This window comes from Rhipicephalus sanguineus, chromosome 1, assembly GCF_013339695.2.
Source record: "Rhipicephalus sanguineus isolate Rsan-2018 chromosome 1, BIME_Rsan_1.4, whole genome shotgun sequence".
Taxonomy (NCBI): Eukaryota; Metazoa; Arthropoda; class Arachnida; order Ixodida; family Ixodidae; genus Rhipicephalus; species Rhipicephalus sanguineus.
The window spans coordinates 12,240,253-12,256,942 of NC_051176.1; the positions used below are offsets into that span (position 1 = coordinate 12,240,253).

General features: G+C 48.7%; 1 protein-coding gene across 1 annotated transcript in view; it reads right to left on the minus strand.

The window, feature by feature from the left end:
* Positions 1-16,690, minus strand: part of LOC119379626 (uncharacterized) — a 62,798-nt gene that overhangs the window by 45,546 nt on the left and 562 nt on the right. The window lies entirely within an intron of this gene.

The window sequence follows — 16,690 nt, forward strand, 5'->3', positions numbered from 1 at the left end:
CATCTCGAGATCAACTTATCCTGCAAGGTCCGTGGTTTTATACCTCGCTCTCTTCACCTCAAACGACCCGTCCTGTCGAGTTTTGGCCTAAGCGTTGTTGCCAAGGCTGAACGCTTGCTTCTCCAGGCAAGAATACTAGAGTGCAGAGAAAAGATAAGAGGACTGGAAAACGAAGCCTTCTTCTTTCGACGTCAATTGGAGCACCGGTACCCCGACGAATGCGCTAACATCTTCCTCACGCGAACTGCCTGGCTGCACGGCAGTCTCATCGGGGAGAAATCACTCACGAGAAGAAGCTTGACCGCCTTCGTCTTTCGCACACGACGTCGACCAGAAATGCACCTACTACCACTGTGCACAACATCTCTTCCTACAGTCCAAGCGCTTCTGAGTTGCCTCTTCTTAAGCTTGGTCTCAACTTCAACACAGGACCAAGAGCGGACGCCAAATGTTTGGTCTGCACACTGGAGAACGCCGTGGCGAATGTAGAGCCTTCACGCCGCGATGAAGCCCGCACACGAGCCGTTAGTGTGTCGTCGAAACTCCGTCCTAGACAATTCGTGTCACCCCTGACTTCAGGAGAGCGCAAGGCGATTCAAAGCCTTCGAGGAACAATGACCTAGTCATCCTCCCAGCTGACAAAGGCAACGCCACAGTTCTTCTCGACCGCAATGACTACGTGAACAGGATGCGATGTTTGCTGCAAGACTAAAGCACCTACTGCCGCCTTGACAAGGACCCAACCAACAAGGTACTCGGAGGTGTTTAAATTCGTCGCCCCAAGGCATAAGCACCCGTACTATCGTTCCTCTGCCGAAATGGCTCCGCTCCGGCTCTCTACGGACTGCCCAAGATACACAAGCCTGGTGTACCGATGAGGCCAATCGTGGATTACAGACGGTCACCACATCTTAGCCTTTCAGAGTACTTGCACCGCATCATATCGCCACTTATGGGATGCGGTCCAACACACTTACGCAACTCGTCCGACTTCGTTAACAAAGTGCGCGATCTCAGCTTGACGATGACGACACTATGGTGCCGTTCGACGTTACGTCCTTGTTTACGTGTGTCCCAATTGACGTCGCCGTCGAAGTATGCTCTACACTGCCCTCCAAAAACGACGCCTCGCTTTCCGAGAAGACACCGTTTGAGGTTCAGGATTGTGCAAGCTCCTGCAGTTCTGCCTCGAAAACACGTACTTCGTTTTGAGCACTGCTTCTATAGGCAACTTCAAGGAACGCCCATGGGTGCGTCCGTCTCGGTCACCGCTCAAACTTAACGATGGAATCAGTCGAACGCCGGGCTAACGCAGCATTCATGCCTCAATCGAGAATTCTTCGGTATGTGGATGACTGTTTCTCCGTGATAAAGAAGGATGTCCTGGATTGCGTTTTCGTCACACCTAAACTCTAATTAAACCGGCCATAAATTTCACAGTTGAACTGGACAAGGATCGTCGCCTTCCATTCCTTGAGGTTTTGGTGCAGCGTGAAGAGAAAGGACTTCGTTTGACGTGTACCGAAAGGCTACACACCAGAGGACGCTAGCTAAACTGCACTTCAATTCATCCTGCTTGCCAAAAAACGCTCCGTCGCCTCCTCACTCATACAACGGGCGCAACAAACCTGTAGCTCTTCAGACGACTTGCAAAAAGAGCTGGAATTGGTGCATGCTGAATGTTCAGGCAACGGCTACCCTGCTTCATTTGTTAATTCTGTGCAGCGCCTAGTTATCCCGCCCGCCTATCAGCGCCTCCTCCGTGCCTGCTCCCTGCAAACGTGCCGCGATGCCGTATGCTCCCGGAACCAGTGAGGCCTTGGCACGCGTGCTCTGTTCCCATGATGTACACGTGTCGCATGTGCCGATGAAAAAGCTGAAAAGTGTGCTGACAAACGTGTAGGACAAGCTTCCTAAAGACAATTTCCCAGGCGTCATGTACAATATTCCCGGTGCAGACTGTGACCATGTGTACATCAGCGAGACAGGCGATTTTCAAAGGCGCCTGAAGGAACACTGTTACGACGTTAAAAAAAGAAAAGTGTCTTCAAATGCACTGCCGAGCATTCGGTGTCAAAGGGACATGACACTGACTGGGCCAGTGCGCATGTGCTAGCCACTGAAAGAATTCAAACCTCGCGACTTTCATCTCGAGTCATTACTAATCCAACCACTGATACCTCTCTAAATCGCAATGATGGCACCTTTCCTTCTGTTTACGCACGCTGTTTGCGCCATCTAATTGCACGTACATAGTCAACCCCGCGTTCTTTCGTTGTTTCAGTTGTGAACAAGGCCCCGTACGGGAGCCGAAAACGCCCTTGTTATTTTTGAAGTTTTTGGTCAGCGTCTTCTTACTTGTGACCATGATTGTTTCCGACCAGACGAGTTTTCGTCGAACTCTTGATTTCAGACACTGCGAAGCGTGGTCAGCGCCTCCCAGTGCACTGTAAGACACTGAGCCACACTGTACAATATTCCCAGCGTCTTTCAGCGGCACGGGGTGGCACTGCCACGCTGTACAGCCTGTCCCAGTCTCTCCCAGCGTGCTGTAGTACACTGGGATACACTGTACAGCGTTTCCAGTGCCAACCAGTGCGCTGAAAGGCACTTGGCGGCACTACAAACGCTGTTTTTTTTCGATAGGCTGTGAATACTGTGCAGTGTGGCCCAGTGCCTTACAGTGCACTGGAGGGCACTGGCCACGCTGTGCAGTGTCTGCCCTCGCACTAGGAACACTAGCGGCCCCTTCGCAAAAACTAGGCGCGCTGGGTGGACTTCGTGTAAGATTTCATACTGGATCGCGATATTTCGAAAGAAAAATTTTTCGAATGTTCCCAAATATTATTCTATTCTGTGCCCTACACATATCACGATTTAGTTTTTTGTTGGGGCGACGGACGTACGTATACGCTAAACACATTCATCTGTCGAGCGAGCGAGCGTGCGCTTCAATAAAGTGTGGTGGTCGAGTGTCCTGAATGTAGTTCATATAACTGCATCGAAAGAACTTATCATTCGCAACAAAATATGACATTAGTAATATTCTGATAATCAACAACAACCTACTCTACCATTCATCCTTCCATATGGGCTCATACCGCTGAAAGACGCACGTCACCGGCAACAGTGAGCAGCTGTAACCCTCAATCTCGGCGTTTTAGCTTCTGATTTGTGTAGTCGAGATGCGAATATCACCTCGCTTGAGTCATTTATGATCGAAAGTACATTTGAACGGTTATTGGATACTATGGAGAGAATTGAGCATGCTCTAAAGAACGGAAGAAGCATCAAAGCTATGAAGACAAACTGTGCATAGGCAAAAATCAGATGTATGCATTAAGGGACAAGGAAGGCAAGGTCACAAACAATATGGATAGAATACTTGAGGTAGCGGAAGAGTTCTACAGAGATCTGTACAGCAGCCGAGGCATTCAGATGATAACGTAAGAAGGAGTAATAGCGCAGAGGAATCTGACATCCCACCAGTATGACAGGAGAAGTAAAGAAAGCCCTAAAGGGAATGCAAAGAGGCAAAGCAGCTGGTGAGGATCAGGTAACATCAGACCTGTTGAAAGACGGTGGAGAGATTATGTTAGAGAAACTGGCCACCCTGTATACGAAGTGCCTCTCGGCGGGAGGATACCAGAATCTTGGAAGAATGCCAACATCATCTTGATCCATAAGAAAGGGGACGTCAAGGACCTGAAAAATTACAGGCCCATAAGCTTACTGTGCGTTGTCTACAAGCTATTTACAAAAGTAATTGCTAACAGAATTAATACGACATTAGAGTTCAATCAACCAAGGGACCAGGCAGGATTTCGTACAGGATTCTCAACAATAGACCATATTCATACTATCAATCAGGTGATAGAGAAATGCGCGGAATACAACCAACCCCTATACATAGCCTTCATAGATTACGAGAAGGCATTTGATTCGGTGGAGACATCACCAGTCATGCAGGCACTGCGGAATCAAGGCATCGACGAAGCCTATATAAACATAATGGAAGAAATCTACAGCGGATCCACAGCCACTATAGTCCTCCATAAAGAAAGCGACAGAATCCCAATAAAGAAGGGCGTACGGCAGGGAGACACGATCTCTCCAATGTTATTCACCGCGTGTTTACAGGAGGTTTTCAGGGCCCTAGATTGGGAAGAGTTAGGGATAAGAGTTAGTGGAGAGTATCTCAGTAACCTACGATTCGCTGATGACATTGCATTGATGAGTAACGCGGGAGAGGAATTACAGCTCATGATTACTGAACTGGATACGGAAAGTAGAAGAGTAGGTCTCAAAATTAATATGCATAAAACTAAAGTAATGTGGAACAATCTTGGCAGAGAACAGCGCTTTGCGATAGGTGGCGAGACACTGGAAGTTGTAAAGGAGTACGTCTACTTAGGACAGGTAGTAACCGCGGAGCCGAACCATGAGAGTGAAATAACTAGAAGAATAAGGATGGGTTGGGGCTCATTCGGCAAGCATTATCAAATCATGAATGGTAATCTACCACTATCCCTCAAGAGGAAGGTATATAACAGCTGCATCTTACCGGTACTTACCTACGGAGCAGAAACCTGGAGACTTACAAAGAGGGTTCAACTTAAACTGAGGACGACGCAGCGAGCGATGAAAAGGAAAATGATAGGTGTAACCTTAAGAGACAGGAAGAGAGCAGAGTGGGTCAGGGAACAAACAGGGGTTAAGGACATCATAGTTGAAATCAAGAAGAAGAAATGGATATGGGCCGGTCACGTAGCACGTCGGCAGGATAACCGGTGGTCATTAAGGGTAACTGAGTGGATTCCAAGAGATGGCAAACGCGTGAGGGGGAGACAGAAAATTAGGTGGGTAGATGAGATTAAGAAGTTTGCAGGTATAACGTGGCAGCAGAAAGCACAGGACCGGGTTGATTGGCGGAACATGGGAGAGGCCTTTGCCCTGCAGTGGGCGTAGACAGGCTGATGATGATGATGATGATGGATTCTTCGTAATTGAGTATCCACGTTCTTCACAGGGATCGTGGCGCACTGAGTACAGCTCTAAGCTTAATGGTCGGTTCAGCTAGAGTGAACTACTGCGGCTGTATAGTGCGCGGAACGTAAATAATATGGACGAAAATATTGCCACGCCCACTTCTTGTCTTGTTTTGATGTATTCGGGTTTGACCGGCAGGGACGGTTATCAACGCTCGACGCTGTCCGCGAAGTAGTGTTCTAGACGCGTCGCGATTGTAGTAGATCGGTTTGTTAAGATTGCGCCCCGCACGCGAATGTTCCAGCTTTGTCTAGAGATAACGCCGCCACCAGCGATATTGCTGGAAAGTTCGATAGCGCCTGTATAAAAGCCGACGCGCGTGACCGCTTGTCAGTTGATCGACGGACGACGCCCTGTTCGCCGCTATCATTGTACAGCGTGTATTGCTGTAGCTCTAGTTCTCATTTTCCGGCCACAAGTTCGGCCAAATAAACAGTTTCATCCTGCAAACGCCGACTGCTGTCTTCGTCGACGTCACGACCACGTGACATCTGGTGGAGGTGCTGCTTCTTCCATGAACCGGACGCCCCCGCGAAGCGCTGACCCAAGTCCAAGCCGCGAGGACGACGACAGCAAAGAATACCTGGATCGTCGAACAAGCCGCAGGCAGAAGGGACTGCAGCCAGAGCACGGGCTCCTTCCCGAACAAACCAGGCAGCCCAAGGTCCCAACACTAACGCAGCTCACGAAGACCGACGTCGAATTCAGGTGGCAAACAGCGCAAGTCGACGCATTTCATGAACTGAAACGACGCCTGCAGACACCTCCGATACTTGCGCATTTCGACGAATACGCCGATACGGAGATTCACACCGATGCAAGCAGCATAGGACTCGGCGCCGTCCTTGTGCAGCGGACGGGCGGACTGGAAAGGGTTATCAGTTATGCTAGCCGGTCGCTGTCTAAAGCAGAGGTGAACTATTCCACAACAGAAAAGGAGTGCCTCGCCATCATCTGGGCTACATCAAAGTTTCGCCCCTACCTCTACGGCAGGCCCTTCAAAGTTGTGAGCGACCATCACGCCTTGTGTTGGCTAGCTAACTTGAAGGACCCTTCAGGTCGCCTCGCACGGTGGAGCCTAAGACTTCAAGAATTGACGTTACTGTCGTGTACAAGTCCGGAAGGAAACACTCCGACGCCGACTGCTTGTCTCGTGCCCCCGTCGACCCACCAACGCCCGACGACCAGGATGATGACAGCTTCTTGGGAGCCATAAGTACCGAAGACTTCGCCGAACGACAGCGAGCCGACCCGGAACTGAAGGGTCTAGTGGAATACCTGGAGGGCAGGACCATCGTTGTCCCAAAAGTATTCAGGCGAGGATTGGCATCATTTTCCATGAAAAACAACGTCCTCGTAAAGAAGAACTTCACTCCGGCCCGAGCCAGCTACCTTATCGTTGTACCTTCGGGACTGCGACCAGAAATTTTGCATGCCCTGCACGACGACCCAACGGCTGGACACCTCGGACTTTCCCGAACGCTCGCACGAGTACAAGAAAAGTACTACTGGCCACGCCTTGCCGCCGACGTCACTCGCTACGTAAGGACGTGCCGAGACTGTCAGCGACGGAAGACACCGCCCACAAGACCAGCAGGCTTCCTTCAGCCGATCGAGCCTCCTCGGCGACCATTCCAGCAGATCGGGATGGACCTCCTGGGGCCGTTCCCAACGTCGACTTGCGGAAATAAATGGATCGTCGTGGCTACCGACTACCTCACCCGCTACGCCGAAACAAAAGCCCTGCCCAAGGCAGTGCCGCTGAGGTAGCCAAGTTCTTCGTTGAGAACATCGTCCTTCGACACGGCGCCCCAGAGGTTCTCATCACCGACAGAGGTACGGCGTTCACGGCTGACCTGACTCAGGCGATCTTGGAATACAGCCACACAAGCCACCGCCGCACCACCGCGTACCACCCACAGACCAACGGCCTCACCGAGCGTCTAAATAAGACCATCGCCGACATGCTGGCCATGTACGTCGACGTCGAACACAAGACGTGGGACGCCATCCTTCCGTACGTGACCTTCGCGTACAACACGGCCGTACAGGAAACGACGCAGATGACGCCATACAAGTTGGTCTACGGACGGAGCCCGGCAACGACGCTCGACGCCATGCTACCAAACGTGACCGACGAGGAAAACATCGACGTGGCCACCTACCTACAGCGCGCCGAAGAAGCACGACAGCTCGCCCGCTTACGGATCAAGAACCAGCAGACGACTGACAGCCGCCGCTACAACCTTCGCCGACGCCACATGGAATACCAACCCGGTGACCGTGTATGGGTATGGACGCCAATACGCCGACGAGGACTTAGTGAGAAGCTTCTTCGACGATACTTCGGACCGTACAGGGTACTTCGACGCCTCGGCGCACTCGACTATGAGGTTGTCCCTGACGGCATTACGAACTCTCAGTGGCGCCGTGCGCGACCTGAAGTCGTCCATGTCGTGCGCCTTAAGCCGTTTTTTGCGCGTTAGCGAGCCTGGGGACTCTATTTTTTTTTCCTTTGTTATAGTAATTTATTTGTGTATGCACTTGTTTTTTTCTTCTCTTCTGTGTTCTTTCACAAGCATCGGGACGATGCTTTTCAGAGGGGGGCAATGCCACGCCCACTTCTTGTCTTGTTTTGATGTATTCGGGTTTGACCGGCAGGGACGGTTATCAACGCTCGACGCTGTCCGCGAAGTAGTGTTCTAGACGCGTCGCGATTGTAGTAGATCGGTTTGTTAAGATTGCGCCCCGCACGCGAATGTTCCAGCTTTGTCTAGAGATAACGCCGCCACCAGCGATATTGCTGGAAAGTTCGATAGCGCCTGTATAAAAGCCGACGCGCGTGACCGCTTGTCAGTTGATCGACGGACGACGCCCTGTTCGCCGCTATCATTGTACAGCGTGTATTGCTGTAGCTCTAGTTCTCATTTTCCGGCCACAAGTTCGGCCAAATAAACAGTTTCATCCTGCAAACGCCGACTGCTGTCTTCGTCGACGTCACGACCACGTGACAATATATCCAAACGGGTGAAGAAAACAAGTGTTCTGTGTGCAGTTCAGATGCACGTAGTTTTCGACATAGGTATGACTAACCAGTTAGCGAGTCAGTGCGATTGCCGCAACACATATACGGTTATGCTAATATATTTTGCGGCAAAACGTGCCAGAAAACCAGAAAGACGTTCAGATCCTACGCAGCACATAAAAACAAATTATCTATCTTGAGTTAGGTTGTCACGAGCGTGGAGAGAGTTGAATCTGCGTTTCTAAACGAGAAAATGAAAATACTGGTACTGGAATTAGTTATAACATGAAGGAAAACGAGATCTAGTCTTGTCTTCCAAGTGTGGATAGAAATAAATGTCAGGCTCGGAATGTACGGTGCGTCGAGGTGGTGGGTTTTTTATTTCAGGTTTTTTTGTCGCTGTGCTCGTGTTCAGCCCGAATTACGATCTTGGCATGTCCACAATTTATAAAAACAATTTAAAAGACCGATTTGGGCCCGTAACGGTTGACCCAGTGTGCAGCGCGCGAGTGTCCAGCATGCCTCGTGCAGCGTGCCAGCGTCCAAGTACGCAGCGCCACACTGGTCCTATAATCAAGTATGCCACTGGGACAGCACCACTGGGTTTTCCAGTAGGGTGTTGTAGATATATTTTCTGCAGAAAACACTTTTTAATGTCATAATACATGTGAATTTTTGTATTATCTCGCACATGCGCTCTTGAGCTAGCCTGGGTTATATATTTATGTGTACTTCCTTTTCCCCAATAAACTGAGTTGCCGGTTCGCTTTTGTGTGTCTCCCTTCCTCACGTCCTTATCTGTTGTGTGCGCGCTGGCAATTTCCCAAAATGTACCCTATTAAGAAAACTAATAGCGGACACCCATTGTGGTACAGTTGCAATTAGTCGCCATACCGATGATGCACCGAAAGGGAAAATAGAAATGAAAAGGTAAACTAGACAACCGCAGAATAAAGGGAAAATAGACGACGTCTGTAGCACGAAGCCACAAGGAAATCCATACGGATTTCTCAGAAAGAAAGCTTCTTAGTGGCCGAAAAACTTGTCCTGGTGCGGGGTGGTTGTCGAACTGGTGGCTCTCCCTCAACCCTTCCGTCACCTTGCGTGATTCCGCAGAACTCACTTGCAATACTACGTGTCCATGTGCTTCGAGTTGTCGATGAATTTGCCCTCGCGCTGCCAATTGCTAGCTTCCTGGTGTTAGGACTCGGATCCCCCGGGTCTCGACTTTGGTAGCTGGCCCCCGTCAACGGACCTATCGTTTAACTTTGCAGAGAGGACAGCACTGGTACGTGAAGACGGAGGTTAATTTATATAGAAGCATGATGAGAAATATCAAGAGAGATAGATTTTCACAAAAAGTCTTCGGCTTCTAAAGCCCCGAGTCTGCGAACACTGAGGGCCTCGACACCGGGGTCCGTAGCTCCAGCCAATCCTGTTACTTGCCGTCCCGGCGTCCGGCCTCCGGATAGGAGCCAGTGTGTCTTAATACACTCGTAGGTCGAGAAGTCCAACTGGGGAACGCACACAATTCACGCGCCACGCCCTGACGACTCCAATCCTGAAGGTCAGCGAGGAGGAAATCCGAAACGGGAGGGGGGTTTCACTGACCTCGGGGAAGATGGAGACAGCTTACGTGAGCGCGTTCAAACAATCATGTCTGCGTTCAAGCTAAAAATGCACTAGTTTTCGGAGAAGTTCCCTCGAGGTGCCATCTCACGCTGAAAACAATGAGCGAGAAAAGGGGTCTGTGAATTCCCCTTCGTTCTGTTAGGAATCGATCGACGGCAGAATTCCTGGATTGCTCGGCGAAGGCCCCCTGCAAGGTAATGTGGTGCTTCGTGCCTCCGTCCATCTACGACAGCATTCCTGCAGACTGAGAGGTTTACGCACAATCGTGCCTGCCATGGTAAATTCGAGAGCTGGTCGTAACACTGGTTAGCTCAATTGGTAGAGCGACCGCCCCGGAAAGTCGTTGGTCCCGGGTCCGAACACAGGACCAGGACGCATCTTTCGGCAGAAGAAAAGCTTTCTTGCTGAGAAATCTGTATGGATTTCCTTGTGGCGCCGTGCTACAAAAAGATGGTTGTCTATTTTCCTTTTCTTACAGACTTGCCTGGTGTCTATTTGGGCACCGATGCTAAAAGTGCATGCCTAAATGCACCGATCTCCCGAAGTAGTCACGATAAAACTAGTACTAAGCGTACTATAGGCACTCATATGAAATCAGAATCAGAATCAAATTTTATTGTTACAATCAAATAAAGTTGTGCACGCATGAAACCAAGAAACAAGCCTCCCGCATGCTCCACTAAACACAGAACCCGCTTCAGTGAATGCACGAGTGATGTGGTTTATCTGATTCCCATGAGTTGTGGAAAAGTTTATATAGGTCAGACTGGACAATGTTTCAACGATCGCGCGCGTCAGCACTGCAATAATGTAAAAAATGGATATGGCAGTCATTCAGTTGACCATTGTAAGAAATGCGCATGTGTTCCCATGTTTGAAAAAACGAAATTTATAGGAAATGGGAAATCTAAGAACGAAAGGGAAATTTTAGAGGCCTTTTGGATCCATAACGAAGGTGATAAGTGTATCAGTTCGCCCTCTCTTCTACTCTCGGAGAGAGAAATAAACTTCTTGAAAGAAAGATTGAGAGTGTGATTAGTTAGTGTTTGTTGTGCGCATGTTCATTCTGAGAATGTATAAAAGGCTGGTTTTTCTTGAAATAAACATTCAGTTGGCAGTCAGCGCTTGTCCCGTGGTCTTCGTTCCTTTGTCGTCCTTGTTTCATTCGCGCTGTTACTTTATTTGTCCAAATAAAGTTATTACAGGCAGTATACAGAAGGAGGTCCAGACAGACAGTACAGTTGGCTCAAGCCCGCTCTCTAGATTCACTTCTGATTGGGTTGAGTGTTTTTGCCGCGGCGTCTCGTATAACCGACCGCTTATGCTATTTGTAGGTATGTAATGCTTTTCGATAAATTGCGAATGAAGGGCACTCAGGCAGTGCCCTTACTAAAGTACTACATTACAACACAAAGTACTACAATAAAACACAAAGCCAGTGCTCACGAGATGCTTTCGTTGTGTCTGAATATTTCAGAATTTTTCTGCACCTGAACTGCCGCATGGAATTCCAAATGTTTCCTACGGACGCCCAGACTTGCCTAATACGCATCGAAACATGTATGTAAACAGATATATCCAGTGCTGTCTTCTGAAGATGCGTTTCGTTTTACTTACCAAATGTTACTCTTCGCCATCGGCTGGAGCGTAAACTGTCGCCTCTTCAGTGTACAGGTCGCCGTGACAAATTGTAAAAAGAATGAGCGGAAAACCATATTGATATTCATGAGATTCGCTGTACCTGGCTTGTGATTGCTAAATGCGATGCTTTGCATGTTTTGGTGTTGCACTGAATTTCTAGTTTCCGGCAGAACAAGAAAGATAGAGAGTACACAGGACTTGAGCAACAAAGTACCGTGGTCATAAAATGAGACTTTCGATCGAAACATCTACGCTATGCCTCCCAAGGTGTCGCCATGGCCATGAGCCGCAGGTGTGGCCGGCGTTGCGCCACGCTTGTGATCCGCAGCGGAGAGGCGTCGCTCGGAGCCTCAACGCTGCGGTACCACGGGACCAGACGAATGCCCGCAGTTCAAAATATATTTTTTCGGCGTCAAAGAAAGATACCTGCGTTCCTCATAGTTTACCTCCCGATGCAACCAAGCGCGCTCACCTTATGTGTTAAAAATGTTGACCAGTCATTCTGAAATTTGCAACTGAAAATGCATAGAGCTGTCCATGCGCGCGCATATGAAAGGGAGAAATGTACGCGTAAGAAAGATTTGTCACATGCCACACGCAATGCCAGAAAACGCTCATCGGATACGCTGAACACCATTTCGAAAGAACACCTGATCAACTAGGTTGCTATAAGATAACCGGAAAATTCACGTATAACGCGACAACTGTTAATGTAGTTGCAAGTGTTGGTCTAACCTGCGATAGCGGTTTTTAGTAATGCCGCACGCACTGCAACATAGGAATGCCTGAGGGGAAGTTCATGCCATGCAATGTCTGTGAGAGTCATATTCTGCAGCATAAGATGTGTATTAAATAAACGCGACTGCCCCGTTTCTACCATTAACGCATGTACTGCTGATATTGTAGTACTAGCTAAAACCGTTCTAACATTCACGACAGTGAAACATTTCCGATGCTTTTCACCAATAAAGTTGGAGTTGCCCCAAAATATGTCCTTCCCAAAACCAGGTGAGGTGTAGATGCCTCCGATCCTGCAGGCAGTGCTGGGTGCCGAAATGTTTTCGAGTCGTCTTAGCAAATGCATAGAAGAGCCTGTGAGTTTTTATACTGCAATGATCGCACCACGCGTTAGGAGTCTAGCATTGAGAGTGATTTACACTCTTTTATTGCAAAGATTTTATAACGACTTTCCTACGCGACAGCTTCGTATTTATCGAAGTTTGTATGATTACTCTAATTCTGTAGAGCATGCTTTCAGACGACCTTGGACGAGTCAGGAAACGTCCATTTATTCACGTGGGGATTAAAATATGTTGCCTAAAAGAACTCCGTACAACATGTCAATGTTTCACACCACCGTCGCGTATCCCCTTTTTCATCGTGCTCTCAACCTATTTATTTTTTGTTACATTTTAAGTACTTAAGGCGCGCTTACACAGCAACTGCTGAAAACGGATTTTTTCGAAGGCTGTTGCTGTAACCATCCCCATGCGCTTAGAACTCCGAACAACGGAACTGAACCGAAGGAGCATGTTTGGCAACCGAATACGCGCAGCGTGCTGAATACATACAGATGCGCAAGCCGACGCCCAAACGCTAAAGTCAGTGATCGAGAACGGGCCCGAAAGTCATTTTGAGTGCGCCACGGTCCTGTAACAGTCACGAAAAGAAATACTCGCCATTCATACACGCCGATGTAGACATTGATGGCTAGCAGACGATACCAGGGCCAATCGACACTTAACGTGCTCCTGACTGCATTCAGTACAAATTGTTTCTTGAACTTGCCCAGTAATGTTTCAATAACTCGAAGAGGACAGACTGGCCTGCAGCGTCGAGCAGCCTTCACGTAGCGAGCGCGCGCGCGAAGAGTGGCACCCGCGATAACGTAGCACTCAGAGATCTCGAGGCGAAAAATAGCGGTATTTTCTGTTGCAGATACCATGTAAAAAGTAACACTGTTTCAGCTACAAACTCATCTAACCTAAATGTAGCTAGGTAGTTAAAGTTACACGTTACTGAATAAAATAATTGCTTACCCACAACACGTTACTAGTAACTGGTTACTGCCCAGAGTGCTTGTATGGCAGTGATTGAGCAACAAGAGTCTGAAAGTTTACATTATGCTATTTATTTATTTATTTACAGACACTGCAGGCCCTCCTCGGGCCCATGCAGGAGTGAAATACAAACAATGCAATCAGACAATAAATAGTAATACACTGGATAGCTGGGTATAATTGAAAGAATACATAAATAACAATACACACCTGGAAAGTCACATCAATGTTGGGACACAACAAGACTGCACTGAACTAAACACATTTTAAATATAAGTAAGCCAGTTGAATTGCACTGAAATCAAGACATTTCCAATATACATCACTTGCATCGGAAAAAGTAGTACTTTCAATGTGTTTCGTAAATGCAGCCGTCTAGGCAGCATTCACTGCCTCCGCAGAGGACGCATTCCAATGGAAAATTGCGCGAGGAAAGAGAGCGAACTTGTGGACATTAATGTGCCTAAATGGCTGCCTGAAAGTTTTATTGTGATTCGTCCTGGCTGAAAGTTTTGAAGGTTGCTGAAGATAACGTTCCCGTGATAATTTGAAGTCCCCGTGATAAAGCTGGTAGATGAATTTTAATCTGGATACTATCCTGCGCTGCTCAAGTTTTTGTAGGTTTGCTCTATTATGTAGATTTGTTACAATACAATGTCGGGAGCAAGCGGAATATGTAAAGCGCAAAGCTAAATTTTGGACTCTCGTTTTTTTTTATCAAGTATTGTTGCCAAGGGCTCCAAATAATGTCGGCATACTCTAATTTTGGTCGCACTAGGGCTTTATATGCTTTCAGTTTCACCGTGGGAGGAGATTACGCAGTTTTCTCTTCAAATAGGCCAATTTCTTCAGTGCACCTGTACACACATTTTAAACATGCATTTCCCAGCTGAGGTTACTGGTAAGTGTGACTCCTAGATATTTAACACGATCAGATCTCGTGATAGTAGCATTTCCTAAAGAATATGTAAAGTGAAGGGACATCGTTGTGTTTCTAAACGTAGTGGAATTTGTTTTGGAAGGATTTATTTTAGTCCCCACCTTGCACACCATTCATTAATTGAGCGTAAAGCATCCTTCAGTTCAAAATGGTCTTCTTGAGTATCTGTGGTTGTGCATACTACGCAGTCGTCTGCAAATAAATTAATTTGGATCGGCGGCTTGACGCAAAGAGGAATAGTGTCGCGCGACGTCAAGAGAGAGGTCGTAACGCACAGATCAAGAGAAGAAGAGCAGGTGCGTCTTTTTAATACCGCGCGCAGCGAGTTGTTCTTCTTTTTTTTTCATTTCTATCTTCTGCACATAGCATATGCCCATTTGTGTTGTCGTCTTTCTTATCGCATGCACGTGGCATTTGCCTCCCTCCGAAAGAGGCATCGTCCCGATGCGCAACCTAGGCGCTCGACTTAGCAAAGCGCACACATATGCACTGGAAGCCACACGATACATGAGAGTTTGCTGGATAGGTACGGTTTCATCCGCACGACGTGGACAACTTCGGGTGAATGTTTCCGGCGACTGGAACTGCAATCACTGTCGGGAACGACCTCGTAGTTTCCGTCGTTCAGGCGTCGGGTGACTCTGTATGGCCCAAAGTATCGTCTCAGCAGTTTTTCACAAAGTCCGCGCCGACGTATTGGAATCCAGACCCATACTTTGTCGCCTGGTGTGTAGCTAACGAATCTGTGTCGTAGGTCGTACCGTTTCGCTTCCTGATGTTGCTGATGACAGATGCGCACGCGGGCAAGCTGTCTGGCTTCCTCGGCGCGCTGAGTAAATTCTTCGGCGTCTGTATGAATGTCGTCACGCTCGTGCAGCAGCATAGCGTCCAACGTTGTCGTGACTTCGCGACCATGGATCACACTGAACGGTGTCATGCCAATAGGTTCTTGTCGAGCGGTATTATAAGCGAAGGTCACGGAAGGCAATATCTGATTCCAATTTTTATGTTCTGTGTCGACGTACATGCACACCATGTCTGTGATGGTCTTATTAAGGCGCTCCGTTAGTCCGTTTGTTTGGGGATGGTATGCAGTTGTTCTACGGTGAGCTGTATCACTGAGTCTAAGAACCGACTCCAAAAGGTCTGCGGTGAAGGCAGTTCCTTTGTCTGTGATCACAACTGTTGGGGCGCCGTGCCGAACGACGACGTTTGCTATGAAGAAATGAATCGCTTCTGCTGCTGTGCCCCGCTGCATAGGTTTAGTCTCCGCGTAGCGGGACAGGTAATCGGTGGCGACGATATTCCATCGGTTTCCCGCAGTACAAGTTGGGAATGGGCCTAGGAAATCCATTCCAATTTGCGCGAATGGCTTTGCTGGTGCTTCGATTGGAAGTAAGCGACCGGCTGGCTTGCCAAGGGGCGCCTTGCGTCTTTGGTAGTCGGCACAACTGTACACGTGATGTTTAACGGCAGCAGGTAGCTTTGGCCAGTAGTACTTGCTTCGCAGTCGGCACAATGTCCGGGTGTAGCCTAGATGACCAGAAGTGGCTTCACCATGGTACGCGTTCAGAATTTCTTTTTTAAGTGATTCAGGCCCGATGAGCAAGTACGTGCTGCCGGTGAGAGAAAAATGTTTCTTGTAGATAACATTGTTCCGCAAGCAAAAAGACGGCAATCCTCTGGCAAATACTCGCGGCGCGTCTTTGCGTCGTCCTTCTAAGAAATCAATGAGCGGTAATAGCTCTGGGTCGCCGCGCTGCTCTTGTGCAATGGCGTCCGTGTTGCCGACTCCCAAGAATGCACCGTCCATGTTTTCATCATCAATAGCGGCAGCTTCGACAGGCGACCGAGAGAGGCAGTCGGCGTCAGTATGCCTTTTGCCGGATTTATAAATAGTGGTCATGTAAAACTCTTGAAGCCTCAGACTCCACCGCGCCAAACATCCAGATGGGTCTTTCAGGTTAGTAAGCCGGTGAAGCGCCGTCGCTCGGGCGGCGCGCAAACCGGCGAGCGCGTGATGGCCGGAGAAGAATATAAAGGTGCTAGGCTGTGGCACGTGAAGCCACGGCTCACGTTCCTGGCTGGCATCGATTATGGTTCAGGCGTGTCTTTCCTTCGCTCCTGTGGCATAAGCCTACAAGTGGTGACCTAGGACGAAGACAATGACTGACTCGAGTATACCCTAAACTGAACAAGCCTCACGTCTGCAGGACGTCTCGGCCGTGCAACTGCGTCTACCATCTTTCTGGCCACAGGACCCGCAAGTTTGGTTTCACCAGGTCGAGGCGCAATTCTCCCTGTACCGCACTGCCTCGGAAACGACACGCTACTACCACGTAG